We start from the raw sequence: 19,360 nt of genomic DNA, 5'->3' as shown, positions 1-19,360 counted from the left end.
TAGCTTGCTGCCCCATCCCCCTCCTCCCTATCCTCTGTTGTGTGAATACATGGACTAGCCTCCTCCCTCCTGCCATGCATGGTCTGATGTGCTGCCACTGCCCTCAATTTAGTATGATGTACCAGTCCACTCCTCCTGCCCTCCATTGCCCAATTCTATGCCCCATCATTGACCTCCTGCTTAAACTCTGTGCTTAGCTTGCTGCCCCTATTCTCCTTCCCCCTGCCCTCCGATGTCTTTGTGCATGCCCCTGCTCCATCCTTTTTTCCCACCATGTTCCATGGACCTGCCACTCCTATCTACTCTGAGTGTTCTGTTGAGCTGCCACTCCCCTCCCACCTGCCTAGCATTGTCAGATGACTGTAACCTGTCCCTGCCACCTCCACCCTGCCTGTCAACATGCCATGCCCCTGTCCTCTTCCTCCTGTCCTACATGGTCCATTGTACTGCCACACCCTTCTGCCCTCCCTGGTCTGTTGTGCTGCAACTGCTCCTCCTGCCTGCCCCGTGCGGTCTGTTGTGAAGCCCCTTCCCCTGAACTTTCTTGTCTGTGCACAGGTCCTGACCCTCCCTTCTATCCTCCATCGTCCTTTGTGCACGCCCCTGCACCCTCCTTCTTGCCCATCATAGCCATTGTGCTGCCACTAACCCTCCCACTTGCCATGCATGGTCTTCTGTGCTGCCATGGCCCCTCCCACCTTCCCTGTGTGGTCTGTGTGTATGCCATCAAAGTCTCACTGTTGCTCTTCATGGTGTGTCTTGCTTCTAGTGCCCATCCTGCCTGACCTCCATGGCTATCTTGCTGCTCCTGCCCTGCCCCCTTGCCCCCAGCCCTCTGTTTACATGTGCAGACCCCTACTCCCTCCCTCCTGGCTTGTCTGTTCCATTGTAATGCCCCTGTTCCGTCCCTCCTGCCCTTTATGGTCTGTTATGCTGCAGCTTTCTCTCCTGTCTGTCCATTATGGTCAGCTAGCTACCATTGCCTCTTGCCCCTCTGTTCTCTGTTGTCCATGTGCGTGGTCCTGTCCCCTCCCTCTTGCTTTCTATGGATTGTTGTGCTGCACTCCCGTCCCGCATGCCCTGTGTGGTGTATTGTGCTGCTGCAAACCCTGATGCCTGCCCTGCAGGGTCAGTTTGGTGCACCTCTCCATGTCCCTCCTGTCCTCTGTTATCCAAGTCCATGTCCCTACCCCATTTCCTTCCATGATCCAATGTACCATACTTGCGAACATTTTGAACTTGGTAAGAGGGAGATTTTGAAAAAAAAACTGGGGTATTGATTTTCCCCTTTGAGTTACATTGAAAAAGAGGAGATTGTAGACAGGAGACAGATCAAATAAAGCCCATTTGAGCTTAAAAACATTGGACGTTTCCTGGCTGAATCGGGTCTGTTGGCATGTATGGTTGTACTACCATTGCCTCTTCCTTCTGCCACAATGGTCTATTACATTGCCACAACCTCTCTTGCAAGTCCTGTATTGTTGGTTTGTTGCCCCTTTCCACTGCCCTCCATAGTCTGTTGTACTGCCACGGCCCTTCCTGCCTGCTCAGTGTGGTTAAATTGTTGCCTTTGCACCCTCCTACCTGTCTTCAATTTTCAGAGTCCGTGCCCCTGGCCTCTGCCTCTCAACAGTATCCTAATAAACAACTAGATTGCTAACATTCTATATTTATTACAAAAGTGTGGAACGCCTGACGTCATCTTGATGTAATCAAAACTGTAATACCTAGAGCATTTCCTTTAGAAATAACATATATGAGAGGGTCTTATTGGCATCAAAATTATGGTTAGTGCTCTAAAAGACTAAAATAAGGACATATTTTCTGAGTTTTCAAATAGCGACAAAGCACTTTTAAATTATTTGTTATCTTTATGTTTTTTGATCCAGATGACCACTTGATTAAATGTTGCACTTAGGGGAGAGGATGTGGTGTTACTTCCAGAACTGCAGACTTTGCAACTGGGGAACCAGGTTAGAGTTTCTGCTTCAGCTCGACATTCTGTGATTCTGGTCAAATCACTTAGTCTCCCCATGTCTACAACCAAAATGAATTTGTTCTTGTGTGATGTAACCAATGCTCATGTAAAGCACTCCAATACCTGACAAGTCTGCACTATATAACACTGCAAAAACACAAAATAATAAGTGTTTTGCACACTTCTGTCATTGGGCTATATTTGGGCTACATCTGGGTGATTTTGGGCTACATTTGGGCTCTTTTGTCTCCGGTGGCCATCTTGGGAGATTTATTTGTTATGAAGTTTCCTAATTTCCTCATGTACTGCAGTCTCCTCAGTAGGAAATGCTTTCATTGTTTACTTTGATTCCATCATGAAGGTATTCAGATATGTCACACATTTGCCATAAATTCTGAATGTTAGCACTCTAGTTGCTCATTAGATCACTGTAGTAAAACTACTGTTCACCATGGAAGTCTGCTCCTGGTATTAAAAGTGCATGTTTCAGTCTGCATGTCAGAATTTTTTAATGAAATAGAAGAGGATTTGAGAAGTCACTCAAATCGTGCCCTCATTTTCTTTCTTCAGCATTAATCATAATTTCTATGGCAAAATGAACCCCCTCATTGTGTTACTTTTTAAATTAAATGTTTTAAGTGTTACCAGTTTATTCCAATCAAGATGGCTTCAGGTGTGCCATACTTTTGTCATAATGAAGACAGTAAGCGCTCTAGTTGTTTTTAAGAACACTCTGGGACATTCTGTCATTGGGCTATACTTGGGCTACATCTGGGTGATATTTGGGCTACATTTGGGCTCTTTTGTCTCTGGTGGCCATCTTGGGAGACTTATTTGTAATGAAGTTTCCTCATTTACTGCAGTCTCCTCAGTAGGAAATACTTTCAGTTTTTTACTTTGATTCCATCAAGAAGGCATTCAGATGTGTCACACATTTGCCATAAATTCAGAATGTTAGCACTCTTTTTGCTCATTAGATCACTGTAGTAAAGCTACTGCTCACCAGGGAAAACTGCTGCTGGTATTGAAAGTGCATGTTTCAGTCTGCATGTCAGAATTTTTTAATGAAATTGAAGAGGATTTGAGAAGTCACTCAAAATGTGCCCTAATTTTTCTTTCTGCAGCACTAATCATACTTTTTATGGGAAAATGAACCCCCTCATTTTGTTCCTTTTTAAATTAAATGTTTTAAGAGTTAACACTTTAATGCAAGCAAGATGTTTTCATGTGTGCTATAGGTTTATCATAAGTAGGACTGTTAGCGCTCTAGTTGTTCTTTGGAACACTCTGGGAAGCTGCAGTAGAACACAAAGGAATCAACTGACAGTCTCTGCCCTTGTTGGATGTACATGTTTTACTGAGAATGTCAGACTTCATTCTCACATGACTGAGAAAGATAATGTGAATTTACAGAAAATAAGCTCTCAGTTTAGCTTATAGATCACCTTCCAAACCTCTGTGGGAAAAACATGAGAAAATATTTTTCTCTCAATCATGATATCCGAGCAGAAGGCTTTTTCACATGGTGAAATCACCTTAGAACATACCACAATTCCTAAAATGAGTATGGTACCATCAACAAATGATTTATAATGTAACTGAAGTCTTAAAACCTTCTATTAACCGCAATGCTTTTTAATGAGGTGCTATCATGTATATTGGTCCCAAGATGGCTGCCAACAATTCTTGGATGAAGTGCTGACAGCCAATCAGATCTCAGGATGAGATGTGTGGTTAGGCTCCGCCCACATATATATATGATTTTACTTTTGATTTTCTCAGGAACTACTGAACAGATTGACACCAGACCTGCAAAAGGCACTTCCCTGACCTGAGGACTACCGCTCTGCCAAATTTCAAGTAATTCTGTTCAGCCGTTCGGGCTGTACCTTGGACTAAAGGTCCCTATGGAAAATTGCATGGGGAAAACACGTTTTGGGACCCCCCTTTTTTCTCAGCCCCCGCTTGACGAATCCCCCCGAGACTTTCAGGGTAGGAGCGGAGCGGAGCGCCCCACCTATTTTGAAAATTTCGCGAGGATTCGTCAACCGGCGCCAAAGTTATTCCAAATAGAATGTTGCGGATTTCCTATGGAAACACGGTCCTAACTATAACTATCTACTGGCGACCGCCAGTAGAGTAGAATATATATATATATATATATATATATATATATATATATATATATATATATATATACACACACACACATTACCTACTGGCAATCGCCAGTAGGTAGTTATAGTTAGGACCTATTATCCATACGAAATCCGCAACATTCTATTTGGAATAACTTTGGCGCCGGTTGTCGAATCTTCGCAAAATTTGCAAAACTGGTGCGGCGCTCCGGTCCGCTCCTATCCTGAAAGTCTCGGGGTGATTCGTCAAGTGGGGGCCGAGAAAAAAGGGGGGTCCCAAAACATGTTTTCCCCATGCAATTTTCCATAGGAACCGTTAATCGCAGCTGCAGCCCAAACTGCTGAACGGAATTATACAAAATTTGGCAAAGAGGTAGCCCTTGGTTCACACTCGTACCTTTTGGTTAAATGGTGTAAATCCATTCAGTAGTTGCTGGGAAAATCAAAAGTAAAATCACATATATATCCGGGCGGAGCCTAACCACACATCTCATTGTGAGATCTGATTGGCTGTCAGCACTTCATCCAAGAAGTGTTGGCAGCCATCTTGGGACCAATATACATGATAGTGCTGCAGATCTATAGATATAAATTCTCCTTGGTTCCACGGACAGAGTAAACCTACAGTCACACGCACAAACACACATCATACGCTAGGGCCCAACACACTAAATTCACACTATTACTCTATCCACACTGAATATAAGAGAACCAATCTGCATCTACAATGAGGTCAATGCGACCTGAATGATATTGCCTTGAGTCATGATTTTAAACATAGGAAATACATTTGAAACTCAATAAACGACAAGAAATGAACACCCAACACTGTAATTCAAACAAATGCTTATTTATCTAAATTAGTTCAAAATGAAAATCAATCATTAGCAAAATCATTATTCTCATAGTTACCTATTCTAGCTAAAAGGGTTAGGACAGGTCTCTCAGTAAAGTCTCTCGAGATGCATAGGTTCAGGAAGAAGTCCAAACCGCAATGAACGCACTGAACGCGATGGAACCAAAGAACGCAATGAATACGATGAACACGGACCCTCTCTAGTCTAACATATTTATAGGAAAAGTTACAAATAAAAGTTACAAACAAATGTTAGATATCCGTTGAGCCGCTGAGCAGAGCGGACAGGAAAGGATGCCATTCAGTTACATTTAGGAAACCTCCGCTCAGGAAAAATCACAAAAATAAAAAGACGGAAGAAGGAAACTCGAGTTTGCAAATGTATCTTTCGTAAATGTTCTTCCTTGATATCTTAGCAGAGCCACCGCAGGCTAGTTATTGTTCATTGTGGCTTTATCCTTGTTCAAGGGCAGCTGGAAACGTTCCCAGAGCTACTGTCCTCACGGAAAACTTTCTAACCAGGCAAAGGCTGCGGTCAGGTGACTCTCGACCATGTTCAGCAAGGCCTCTCATCAAAATTCAATCACTCGAGTGCAGGCTGTAAAAGGCAGCCATCTTGTTTTAGGCCAAAACGGACCATCTTAATTAAAAGAAACACAAAACAACTTTACCACAGCATAATGATTAAACAGTGTTAATTCCCACTAATACCCATATGTGTATGTAATTATCTAGCCTTCTGCAACGCAATAAAGCATTAGTACACGTTATTTTAAAAGCATAAACCTGAAACAAATAGCACTTTTCAACACTCATTTAGTTAAACCGCACATTATTATTAAGCAAGATATATGCGTCCCACGTGTAATCGTTTCTTCTCATTAGTAATGTTGGTTAGTTCAGACTTTAACAAAACAAACTATTAATTAGTATTTTCAAATTAATATTTTTAATCATAACATAGAAACAAAACTGGAGCTTAAAACTCGATAAATTTTCAACAGAAAACTCTGCTCCAGCAATAGCACCTCATTAAAAAGCATTGCAGTTAATAGAAGGTTTTAAGACTTTAGTTACATTATAAATCATTTGTTGATGGTACCATACTCATTTTAGGAATTGTGGTATGTTCTAAGGTGATTTTACCATGTGAAAAAGCCTTCTGCTGTGATATCATGAATCATGTTTGAGAGAAAACTATTTTCTCATGCTTTTCCCACAGAGGTTTGGAAGGTGATCTATAAGCTAAACTGAGAGCATATTTTCTGTAAATTCACATTATCTTTCTCAGTCAGGTGAGAATGAAGTCTGACATTCTCAGTAAAACATGTACATCCAACAAGGGCAGAGACTGTCAGTTGATTCCTTTGTGTTCTACTGCAGCTTCCCAGAGTGTTCCAAAGAAATACTAGAGCGCTAACAGTCCTACTTATGATAAACGTATGGCACACCTGAAGCCATCTTGCTTGGAATAAAGTGGCAACTCTTAAAACATTTAATTTAAAAAGGAACAATATGAGAGGGTTCATTTTGCCATATAAAGTATGATTAGTGCTGCAGACAGAAAAATTAGGGCACATTTTGACTTCTCAAATCCTTTTGTATTTCTTTAAAAAATTCTGACATGCAGACTGAAACATGCACTGTTTTTTCCCCCTCTAGCCCTGCCCCCACTGACCCCGCCCCCCACTGACCCCGCCCCCCACTGGTGTGGCCCTCAGCCACAAACCACACTGTAAATTTGGCCCCGAGAGAAAGTTTGTGAGTACCCATGCATTAGACCAAAGAGTGGATGTGAACGGTAGATATGTACTGATCCACGGTACACTAGACGGTATGCATATATTGATTGGCAGCATATGTGCCCCAGATGCAGAGCAGGATAAATTCTCAGGTACCCTTAACAATATCCTAGCTGACTGGGTAGAATACCCCTGGCTTCTGGGAGGGGATTACAATGCAGTCCTTGATATAAACTTCGATCGCTCTCACCCTCCATTGCAGGGAACAGGCGCCAAGAAACAAGCAGCCTCTCTGCATAGATGGGTGAAGGGATGGACACCAACTGATGCTTGGCGCACTAAAAACCCGAGCAGCGGGCACTAAAAACCCGAGCGGCGGGAATATTCATTTTACTCTCCCCCACATATGTTACATACACAAATAGATAGGATATTTTGCTCTTTGCCCCTGGTTGCACAAATTGCCCAAACCACATACTCTGGGAACGCTGTTGGACCACAACCCCCTAGAGGTACCATTTTTCTGGGGCGAAATTCCTACTCCAATCCCAACATGGAGACTGCAGCCCCAAACACTAGAAGACTCTGTATTTCGCAACACCCTAGCCACAGCTCTTTCTAATTATTTCTCTGAAAATGTAGATACTACAGCATCACAACAAGTAGAATGGGAAGGCATTTGAGACCGTTATTAGAGGGGTAGCTTTCAGCACAATAGTGGGAGCCCGACAAACGATTAATAAAGAGCTAAAAGAAATAGAAAGTAGACTGGATCAGACAGCAATCACTGAGACCGCAAGGGAAGCAGCCCTACAAGAGGCTCGCATTACACGTGCCGAACTCTTACAGTGACTATGAGTCATAGATTATCGAACATATACTCAAAAACAACATGCAGAGGCCGATAGGGCTGGCTCTCTCCTGGCCAGGATTTTGAAAGATGCTCTGTCCTCCACCCCTATATAAGAGATCAATACGATTGAGGGAACAACAGTAAACACGCAATCGGACATAAATACAGCATTTATCAAGTATTATGAAACTATGAAATGATATGCATCACCTAGCAATCCCGAGGAAGATGTATTGGATGCGTTCCTAGATGGTCTCGTATTACCCCAATTACTAGAAGCGCACCAAAAAGAGTTAGCAGAACCCATGTCAAAATTTAAAATTCCAGAAGCGATAAAAGAACATCCCAAGAAACAAAACCCTGGGCCTGGACGACCTCCCGGTGGAGTTTTAAGAGACGTTCTCGGCAGCATTGGTCGCCCAATTAGGGCGCCTATACCAGGAATCACTAGACACAGGGTCCCTCCCTCCTACAACATGGCAGGCACTGGTCACGTCCCTCCCAAAACCAGACAAGAACCTCAGGGACATGTCCGGATACCGACCTCTCCCTTTATTAAACAGCGAATTGTAGTAAGTGTGTATTTAATGTAATTCATTTATTATGGTTGTTGTTGCTTTAAGATGTGGAATTCATGTGAGTGTTCTGTGTGACTTAGTATGATTCTGGAATGTCGGTGTGTGACATCCAGATGAAGACTTGGTTGCGTATAGAGCACGTTGTGGGTCTGCTGTACTTGGATTAAACCTCCTAACATTTTAACGTCTTCCTGTGTTCCTGGAGTTCTTTATTATCTTTACTGCTGGAAGACGCATACTACATATTTTGGCGACGAGGATGGGATTCATTTGGCAAGAACGCTGTCGATTCAAGGAAGCAATTAACCGATTTTCACATCCAAATTTACAAAGAAGAGGATAAAAGACCCACCGACCGATGCATCCTGTGTATTTTGGCATTTAATGCAACTTGACACTTGTGAGTACGATTATTTCACTCACCCGTCTTTTTAATTCAACGGCTTACTTCGTGCCTGTTGGTTGATTGGGCATGATTTGAATTGCTCCCTGGATTCTGTGCGCATGCTGCTGCGTGGTCCGCGCTGGTATTCTAATTCCAGCTGATTCTTCGAAAGCCTGCTTTCCTGCTTCACGTCGAACGTCTGTGACACGGCAACGTGTGATTACATCATCACGTTTGGGCGGCCATTTTGTTGGATTGGGATAGTTTGTATTGGAAAGCATTGGAGCCACGTCATACTTTTTGATCGTTTTTTTTTTCTTCTCGTTTTTTTTTCTTTCTCTGCATATTTCCGGACACAGTCTGTGAAAGAACAGTTTAAAAAAAAAAAAAAAAGAAACCTTTAGTTTTCACAATGCCTAATTCCAATGAGAGCATTGTGGCTCCACCAGCTTTTTTTGAAGGTTGCAGGTAAGCCACCTACACCTTGGCACAAGTGGTTAAGGGTGTTCACTAATTATTTGGAAGCAATTGATGCTCTTGAGTACTCTTCTTCAAGGAAAAGAGCTATTTTATTTAATCATCTTGGTGATGCCGGCCAACAATTATTTGATAGCCTACCTTCTGTTCAACATCCGACCTCTGATGACTCTTGGAATGTATATTCGGAAGCTTTAGCTCGCATGGGTAATCAATTCAAAGATGAGCCCTCCATAATGGTTGAGAGACATGTTTTTTTTAAACGAAAGCAGTCATCAGAAGAATCTATAGAGGATTATTTGGCAACGTTAAGGGTTTTGGCTACAAAATGTGATTTTGGATCCTATTTAGATACTGCACTCAGGGATCAATTAGTATTTAACTGTTTCAACAAAAAAATACAGGAGCGCATTTTGACTTGTAAAAACCCAACCTTGGATGAAGTTGTGGTTATTGCAAAAAGTATTGAGTGCTCTGTTACATCACAAAGAATTTTATCCGAGACTGCTTGTGCACCAAATAACGCCAATGTTATGAGTTTATCGTCTGATAATAGTAACCAAATTGAGATTAATGCTGTAAAAAATAGTTTTAAAGATAAAAAAGTGTATGAGCGTAGACCTAACATTTTTTGTTACAGGTGTGGTTCAAAATTTCATGTGGGAAATTTTCCTAATTGCCCAGCTCAAGGCAAAAGATGCAACAATTGTAAAAAGATTGGTCATTTTTTTACTATGTGTAGGGCACCTAAAGACAAAAACACAGTGAATTATGTGTACACAGAGGATGAAATTTGCGAAGCCTTAAATGTTTCTTCTTTATTGGTACATATTAATTCACTAGATGATAAAAAAGTTAAAGGTCCCAATTGCAAGGTTTTGATAGGTCAAATTGATATTGATGTAATGGCTGATTCGGGTTCGCCAATCACCATTCTAGATGAGAAGACATTTTACAGGTTGTGGCCAAATACTGAGTTAATTTTTACTGATGTGAATCCCAAAGCGTTTGGTGAATACGATATCATCATGCGCGGGTACTTTAATGACACCATTAATTTTAAAGGACGGGTTATTGACACAAAAATTTATGTAGCTTTGGATGGAAGGGATATCTTGGGTTGGCGTGACCAAGCAGGGTTAGGTATATTTTTGAAACCTGGTCATCCTGAACCTGTTGTTCTGGGTGATTTTCCTGTTCTATTTGTTGATGATAATACAACACAAGATTCTATTCTGGCTGGATTGATTGAAAAATACAGGTCTGTGTTTAGTTCAGAAATTGGCTTAGTTAAAAACTTTGAACACACCATAAAATTGAAGGAGCAGGTCTGTCCCGTCATTCAAAAGGTACGTCCTGTCCCACTCTCGGTTAGAGATGATCTCAAGAAACATCTTGATGAGCTGTGTTCCCAAGATATTATTTGTCCTGTGGAGTCGTCTGAGTGGGTTTCGGCTGCGGTTGTGGCACGTAAGCCCTCTGGCGATATTCGTCTGTGTGCGGATTTGAGGGTTCTCAATCGCAACATTGTGGTTGATGCGCACCCTCTACCTAAAATTCATGACATGCTTGCAAAGTTGGGTCGCAGTAAATTTTTTTCTACTATTGATTTGCGCTCTGCGTATCACCAGATTCCGTTGTCAGTTAAATCTCAGCCTTTGACTACTTTTGTTACTCCTTTTGGGGTTTATATGTATAAGAGACTTCCATTTGGGTTAGCTTCAGCTGCTAGTATATTCCAGAGGTTGATGGATACAATTTTTGGTAACTGTCCTGGTATTCAGGCGTTCCAGGATGATATATTAGTGCATTCTGAGTCTTTAGAGCAACATTACATTTTAATTGAAAAGGTGTTTAAGGGGTTACAAACACATGGCATGACTGTCAACATGAAGAAGTGTAATTTTCTTGCTCAAAATGTAGATTACTTGGGTCACAATCTATCTTGTGAGGGTATCAAGCCTAAAAATTCATTATTAGATGCTATAAAAAATGCACCAGCTCCTGCTGATAAGGATTCCTTACGAGCATTTCTTGGGTTAAGTGAGTATTATGCTCGTTTTGTACAAGGGTATGCTCTCGTTGTGCAACCCCTTAGGAGTTTGTTAAAAAAACATGCAAAGTTTGACTGGTCTTCTGATGTTGATGAAGCCTTTACATCAGTTAAAAAATTAATTCTCAATGCACCTGCTATCAAACCATTCACATATGGAGTTCAAAGTATCATAACTGTTGATGCTAGTGCAAAAGGTCTTGGAGCTGTTTTGAGCCAGATTGTGAATGGTCAAGAGTCCACGATAGCTTTTGCCTCGCGTACGTTGACCTCTGCTGAACTCAACTATAGCACCATTGAGCGGGAGGCATTGGCTTGTACTTGGTCAGTGGAAAAGTTTCGCATGTACATTTGGGGAACTAGGTTTCAGCTTTTTACGGATCATAAACCGTTAATGTACATGCTTGGTGACAGTTCTTCCAACAAAGCATCTTCACGGTTGGTGAGGTTGTTAGCTAAACTTCAGGAGTTTAACTTTGAGATCAAATATATTCCTGGGGGAAAAAATGTTAGGGCCGATTGTCTCTCACGCATTCCTCTTCCTCACTGTCAAACGAACATTGATTCTGAGGATGAGTTTGAATGTGTCTTTTTAGTTGAGGATGTTATTCAAAGTTACAAAATCACACAGGAGGATTGGATAAAAAGTTTTGAGTGTGATGATTGCTTGCAGAATGTGAAAAAGTTTTTAGTTAAGGGTTGGCCTTCGGACAGGAGTCTTTCTGTGGAGGAAAGACATTTTTCACAAATTGCTTCTGAATTGTCCTTTTCTAGTGATATTTTGTTACGACAGGATAAATTTGTTCCTCCTAGGGGTATTCGGGACAAGATTATTCTGCTTGCACATGAGGGACATCCTGGTATCACTGCTACGGTTAACAAAATTAAGCAAATGTACTGGTGGCCTGGTATTGACAATCAGGTAAAAACTCATATTAATCAATGTCCTCAATGTCTTTGTTCTGACAAACATTGGAAGTCTGCAAATTCGCCCCTGTGTCCTGTTCAATGGCCTTCTGCAGCGTGGAAGAAAATTGGGTTAGATTATTCTGGTCCATTTTCTATTTTCAATTCAGATAAAAAGTATCTTATTGTCGCTGTTGATTATTTTTCGAAGTGGATTTATTTTTCTTTTGTTAAAAATGCGGATTCTGGTACGGCCATTTTATTTTTGCAACGATTGTTTTACACTGAAGGAACACCTGATGATGTGGTTACGGATAATGGTTCGCATTTTACTGCTAATGATTTTAACTTGTTCTTAAAAAACTTTGATGTTAAGCATACATTAGCTCCTTTGTACAGCCCAGCTACTAATGGTCTTGTTGAGCGTGCTAACAGGGTCTTGAAAGATGCTGTACAAACAGCTGCTAGTAATGGTTTAAACATTCCTTCTTTCTTGTTTCAGAGAGTATGGAACTATAATACCACTCCACACACTACCACTGGTGTTTCACCATTCATGTTGTTGAGAGGTCGCATACCTACCTCTAAACTTAATCCGTCATGGTTATTGGAGAAAACTTCTAATGTTCCACTTGATGTTAACAAAATCAGAGAGAATGTAATTAAGAAACAAGAGAACTATAAGCATGATTATGATAAACGTATGCATGTTACTGATCAACCTTTATATCCTGGTGATTGGGTCTTGATTCGGAAACCAATTAGAGTTTCTAAAGGCAATTCTAAATTTTCGTCTCCTGTGCAGGTTCTAAAAGTTTCTCGTATGTGTGTTCTTTTGCAAGATCGGGGCTGGTGGAATAGAAATGCTCTGATTAAAATAACCTGTAAACAAGCTGACATTATTCGTAGTAGTAAGCTTAACACTCAGGTGACTGAGAATTTGAATTCTGATTGGTTTGGTGTTTGTGACGATATTGGTACTCGTTCACGGGCTCTTTCATCTCCTGGAGATTCAGGTCCATCGGATAGAGGTGATTCTAATTTCAATTTATCTCATCAAATCTCTCCTTCTTCTTCACCTCAAAAAGGAGAAGGTGATGGTAGTGGTGTAAGGTCAGTTCCTGGCTTTTCTGTTAGTTCAAGGGTTAGGTCAGCTCCTCTTCGTTTTCGTGATTATGTTATGACTTAGTTTATCTATTTTGTTATTTTTGTTCTCTGTATGGATTATCTTTTATGGTTATGTTCTTTTAGTTGATATCTGTTTCTATTTTGTTAAAGGGGAGGATGTGTAGTAAGTGTGTATTTAATGTAATTCATTTATTATGGTTGTTGTTGCTTTAAGATGTGGAATTCATGTGAGTGTTCTGTGTGACTTAGTATGATTCTGGAATGTCGGTGTGTGACATCCAGATGAAGACTTGGTTGCGTATAGAGCACGTCGTGGGTCTGCTGTACTTGGATTAAACCTCCTAACATTTTAACGTCTTCCTGTGTTCCTGGAGTTCTTTATTATCTTTACTGCTGGAAGACGCATACTACACGAATATAAATTATTAAGCAAAATATTATCCCGTAGACTACTTCAATATTTGCCAAAACTAATAAACATAGATCAATGCTGTTTCATGCCCGCCCATAACACCTCCCTCAATATTAGGCGACTCTACCGCGTATGGACTTCTACAACTGCGGATAACACTGGAGTTGGTTGCATCGCCCTAGACCTGAGGCCAGCTTTTGACTCACTGAGCTGGAAATACATGCTAACTGCCCTTTCAAAATTTGTTAGCCCGCGGGAGTTTGTGAGATGGGTTCACTTATTATATACGGCACCTACTGCACAGGCCGGCACGGGTGCCCGCATTTCACAGTCCTATGCGGTAGCCCGTGGCGTGCGTCAGGGATGCCCGCTGTCTCCGCTTTTGTTCATATTAGCACTGAAACCATTAGCCATCAAACTACATTGCGTTGCAACAGAAAAGGGTATTAAGATCGGAAACACCAACCATATTCTCTCATCATACGCAGATGATATTATTCTTTATTTAAACAACCTGCAGGGTGATCTCGAGCCCATCCCAAGTATTTGTTCCGTTCCAAAGTCTTTCAGGCCTTTCCATGAATGAGTCCAAATTGTATATACCTACTATTTCAATGACACAGCACGGGTAGAGCCGATCCGCTTTGGCCCCTGGGGAATCCCAGTTGAGCCTACTACTTTCAAGTACCTCGGCATACAAATATATAGGGGAACGCAGGAACTACTGGACGACAACCTATCATGTGCGACCAAGGCACTTAAAAATCAGATCGCATTGTGGACCTCATTACCACTTTCGGTGGCGGGGAGAGCTGCCATTTCAAAAATGGTTATGGGCGCAAGAATGCTATATTATTTCACAAATCTGCCCACAGTAGTACCAACAAACATCTTCAAGACCTTGAACACGCTGCTTTTAGAATTAATATGGGGTGGGGGCCGCAGGAGAGTGGGGCTCTTGAAAATTCAGCTGAGTACTGACCAGGGAGGCTAGGGGGTCCCGGACTTTAAGGCACACTGCTATGCGAGTCAACTTCCATGGCTATCATACTGGACTGCAGGTCATAACCTCCATGAGATAGAGATGACGCAACAGACACCAGACCAGAGGACCCTCCATACCCTGTTATAGCCTGGAGGAAGGACACCAACAGCGGCTCCCCCTTTGCTGAAACCAGCCCTCAGCCCAATCCAATACACTCAGAGGTTAATCCCCTACGCCCCTAATGTTCCATTGTTAGGGATCCCCACACAAACAAGAGTAATAAAAACTAGAAGCTTCTCCAGATGGACATGAGAAGGTGTGAACACTGTTGGGATGCTGTTCGCTGACAGTGTTTTATTAGACCATGAGAACTTTGTTAGAAAGCAAGGGGTACCAACTTCCCTTTACATTCTACATGCAAGCATCAGTAGGTACATTAGATGGAACTGGGCACCAGATAGCAGAGAGCCCCCCCCCCCACACACAATTGAGTGCATACATTACACCTTATGGGCAATGGAAGGCATTTAACCCTATGGCTGTACAAGGGAATTCACTCCCACGCAGCAGTTTCACTGGAGGCGCTCAGAGAAAAGTGGAGCACTGATATAGGTAAAGAAACAATTGACAAAGAATGGGACATCATATTAGAATACCCCAAAAAAGTATCCTGCAATGCCAAATTTAAACTTATTCAACAGATGGTGTTACATAGGGCCTACCTTACACCGCACCGATTAAAAAAAGATGTGCCCGGAGGTGGGAGATCACTGTCCCCAATGCTTTGCACAGACTGCTGATCTGCTACACATGTTATGAGCTTGTCCTCGATTGGTCCCCTTCGGGGCAAACGTGATGAAGGTCTAAGGAACTGTTACGAACATAATAGGGGAGACACGGCAGAGAACTGTATACTAGGACCGTGCCGTAAACGCAAGAAACAAACAGTGCAACCCTGATTTGCCTACTTAGCCCGAATATTGGAAAAAAGCTCAATTACTATGAGGTGGAAATCCGCAATGCCCCCTGCAATGCTCACCTGGCATGGAGAAGTCGTCAGATGGGGAAGGGCCGAAAGCATGGCAATAAGGAGGGAGGAAACCAGGGGATTAAGAAAGACCCCCATTTCACTAGAATGGGACGTGATGCTTGAATTCTTTACATCCTCTGAAGCTTCATTACATTAAGACGCTGTAGTTTAGATACTCACTCACAATACAAAATGTAGAAAACCAAAAGCTGATCCCCCCAGACATTAACAAACCAGATACACGCACAGCTGTAAACCAATTAATTGGAAATATACAATACAAACAGGGACTGTCACTAAACCAATTATTGATCGGCTCAAGGGAGGACAGGGGGGAGTCTAGGGAAGGGAGGGGGTGGGAAGGTTTATGCTGTAAGTTATAGGAAGGCGGGGTATGTTAAGTTGATGTAGAACGAATAAATATACCAGTGACACCAGCACTGCTACTACGAGTGACAACACTGTCCCTGCATCTTCTACGGTGGTTATACCTCTTTACAGAACCATCAATTCTATTAACTATACGAAGGTGGCGATTATGCTTCTCAATCTTTGCTGCAATATTCGCAGCAGCCATTAAGAACAGTCAAACACAAAAAACTACATTTACCATCAATTCAGTGACTGATCCGCGCATACATGTCCCTTTATCAATCAGAGGCACCAAAACTATTCCTCTCTCTTTGCTCAATCGACCAAAAGATCAACAACTTGGGACTTCCCTTCCAGAAGAACGAAAAGTCACTGTAATCAAACAGCATTGCAACGATCCGGAATTCCACTATAGAGTAGAACCCCCCAGGAGGTCATGGAAGAGAAACTTGTGTCACTAAAGACAGCAACTCCAGATGAATCACAGATCCAACCTGTTAATGGCGCAATGCCCATAAGAACTGGCCACTTTCTAAAGAGGCCTTTCCTGCGCTTCTGCTCAGTACATCAAACAAGGTAACGTCCAACCCAAAACAGAACATTCAAATAATAGAGAGGGACTTCAAATGAACATATTCAAACGAGACACAATTAGGGTGTATCATTTTATGGGCTTGATTTATTACTGGGAGGATGGCCTGCAGTTTTGCCAAGGGAACGGAATATATTACTACATACCCATGGTGGAGAGCCGTCCACCTAATTTATAAATGACCGCCAAGCAGGCAGTCATTTATCAAAACATGACAGCGGTTCCTGGCAATGTGTATTACTCTCTTCAATGGGGCAGTGCCAGCAGGACGCAGCCCTGCAGCATGGAGTAATTGTCTTTTGTTTGCAAAAAGAAAATCCTGAAACTAGTTCTGTAAACAAAAAATATAATGCTCCTTTCGCCATGGGACTCTTCTCCCACGGCGAATGGAGCATTATAATGCTTTTATTGTTCCTTCTGGCAGTAAGAAACAGCATAAAATGACTACATGTCCAGGATCTAAACTGGACGGGCATGTAGCCATTTCTCCAATAGCTCTTACTCCTGAGGGCTGTTGGAGAAGTTTTGCCACGTCGGAGACAGAGTAGTCTCATTATGGACACACTGAAGGCCCACTTGCATTTAAATCAAGCAGATGGACCCCAATGTTGGCGGTATGTATATTCTGTCACTGTTGTGATGGAGTACACCCAACGCCAACATAATATTCAGGGCCTAATTCACATCTAATGCACATGTTGACTAACGCTGGGATAATCCTCACCCTGTGCCCTTAATAGAATTTAAAATTCTTGATGCAGGAGCTAGATCATTTTTTATTCTACGTCAGGAACGGAGGCTGAGATTTTGCCTGTTTGAAGCTTGTCAACGAGCACAGATTGGATATTGGTTTGTAATAAAAATGTCTTGAAAGTAAAATCAGATGACCAATCTATACAATCATTAGATCATCCAACCTGGTGCATAATAAAAATGTTTTGGGCACCACTGAGCCCCTGACTGAGTCTGCCCAAATGTACTCATGTCAACCCCGTCTTCTGCCATAAAACGCCCAACCCATCTGACCAGATCAGCTGATCTGACAGGACCAAATGGCTTTTGCAATCAAAAAATGGCCTTCAGCATCTTGCTTGAATCCCATTGAGCAAAACTGATACGCTTTCAAACATTGTACAACACAAAGTTTAGGGTCATTAGGAAAACCTAAATATGACTCATTTAAAGAGGTGATATTCTGTCTAGAAATGTGGAAAGACATCCCTTCAGGCGAAAATACTTCTTAAATCGAATGCTCTTATAATCAAAGATCTGCTACATGATATCCAGCATAAAAGCATTGTCAATCTGACCAACATCTGACCAACAGTTGTTTCACAATCAGGAGAAATGGCTTTTATCGGCCCGTCTGCCTTTTAGTTCATGAAGTCAATAGAGCTCCCCCCTTGGACTCACCTCCCTTCTCCCCCCTTGGACTCACTTCCTCTCTACACCCCTGGACTCACTTCCTCTCTACACCCCTTGAATCACATCTCCTCCCCTGGTCTCACCTCCCCTCCTCCGCCCTGGATTCACATCCCCTCCCCCACCCCCTCTGCCTGGACTCGCCTCCCTCGTCCCACCCTGCCTGGACTCTCCTCCCCTCCCCCCTGCCTGGACTCACCTTTCCTCCTCCCACCCCTGCCTGGACTCACCTCACCCCTGCCTGGACTCACCTCCCCCCCGCCTGGACTCACCTTTCCTCCTCCCACCTCTGCCTGGACTCACCTCCCCTCCCCCTCTCTAGACTCACCTCCCCTCCCCCTCTCTAGACTCACCTCCCCTCCCCCTCTCTAGACTCACCTCCCCTCCCCTCTCTAGACTCACCTCCCCTCCCCTCTCACCTCCCCTCTCTAGACTCACCTCCCCTCTCCCCCCTGGACTCACCTTCCCCCTCTCCCCCCTAGACTCACCTTCCCCCTCTCCCCCCTAGACTCACCTTCCCTCTCCCTGGACTCAGTTTCCCTCCCCTCTTCCCCCTCCTGGACTCACCTTCCCTCTCCCTGGACTCAGTTTACCCCTCCCCGATGGACTGACCTCCCCTCTCCCCCATAGACTGACCTACCTCTCCCCCAACTCACCTCCCTGCTCCCCCCTGGCCTCACCTCCCCTCTCCCCCACCTCTCTTCTCCTTAGACTCACCTCTCCTCCTCCCCCTGGACTCACCCCCCCTTTCACCCCTGGCCTCTCTTCCCCTTGGACTCACCTCCCCTCCCCCTCTTGGACTTACCTCCCTTCTCTCCCCTGGCCCCTCCTCCCCCTGGACTCACCTCCCCACTGTCCTATGGGCTTTCTTCCCCTTCGGACTCACCTCCCCTCTCCCACTGGACCCTCCCCCCGCTACACCACTGGACCCCCCCCCCCCCCATCAACCCACTCTCCCCCTTCTCCCCCCTGGACTCACCCCATTTTGTCCCCTTCCCCCTCTCCTCCATGGACTCACTTCCCCTCTCCCCCTGGACTCACCTCTCCTCTTCCCCCTGGACTCAGCCTCGTTTGCCCCCCTCCCCATGGACTCACCCCATCTCCTCCATGGACTCATCTTCCCTCCCCCTCCCTAGACTCTCCTCTCCCCCCTGGACTGCCCTCCCCTCCGGACTCTCCTCCCCCATCACCTCCCCTCTTCCCCCCTGGACTCACCTCCTCTCGAAACTACCACTACTTCCCTCATGTAGTTCACGCCCGCGCAGATTCACTTCCGGGTGACCGGAGGCAGCGGCAGCTCCATGCGAGGTTATTTAAAGCATCCTTGTTTTCTAAGGACAACACGACAACCCCCACACATTTCAGCTTCCGGGTCAATCGTGGCAGAGTCAGCAGCAGCGTAGGCTGAAGGTGGCATCCCCTTAGGATAACAAAGGTCTGCTTCCGGGGCAGA

General features: G+C 43.5%; 1 pseudogene across 1 annotated transcript in view; it reads right to left on the bottom strand.

Annotated features, from left to right (window-relative positions):
- LOC146839307 (uncharacterized) overlaps positions 1 to 19,312 on the bottom strand; it is a 50,746-nt pseudogene extending 31,434 nt beyond the window's left edge. The window contains exon 1 of the transcript XR_014981057.1: positions 19,123 to 19,312. The product of XR_014981057.1 is annotated as an uncharacterized LOC146839307 (transcript). The remainder of the gene's footprint in view (positions 1 to 19,122) is intronic.
- Positions 19,313 to 19,360: the final 48 nt, after the last annotated feature.

The sequence above is a fragment of the Triturus cristatus genome, chromosome 4_1 (genome assembly GCF_964204655.1).
Source record: "Triturus cristatus chromosome 4_1, aTriCri1.1, whole genome shotgun sequence".
In the NCBI taxonomy this organism is placed as follows: Eukaryota; Metazoa; Chordata; class Amphibia; order Caudata; family Salamandridae; genus Triturus; species Triturus cristatus.
This window is presented reverse-complemented; position numbering and strand designations above follow the sequence as displayed.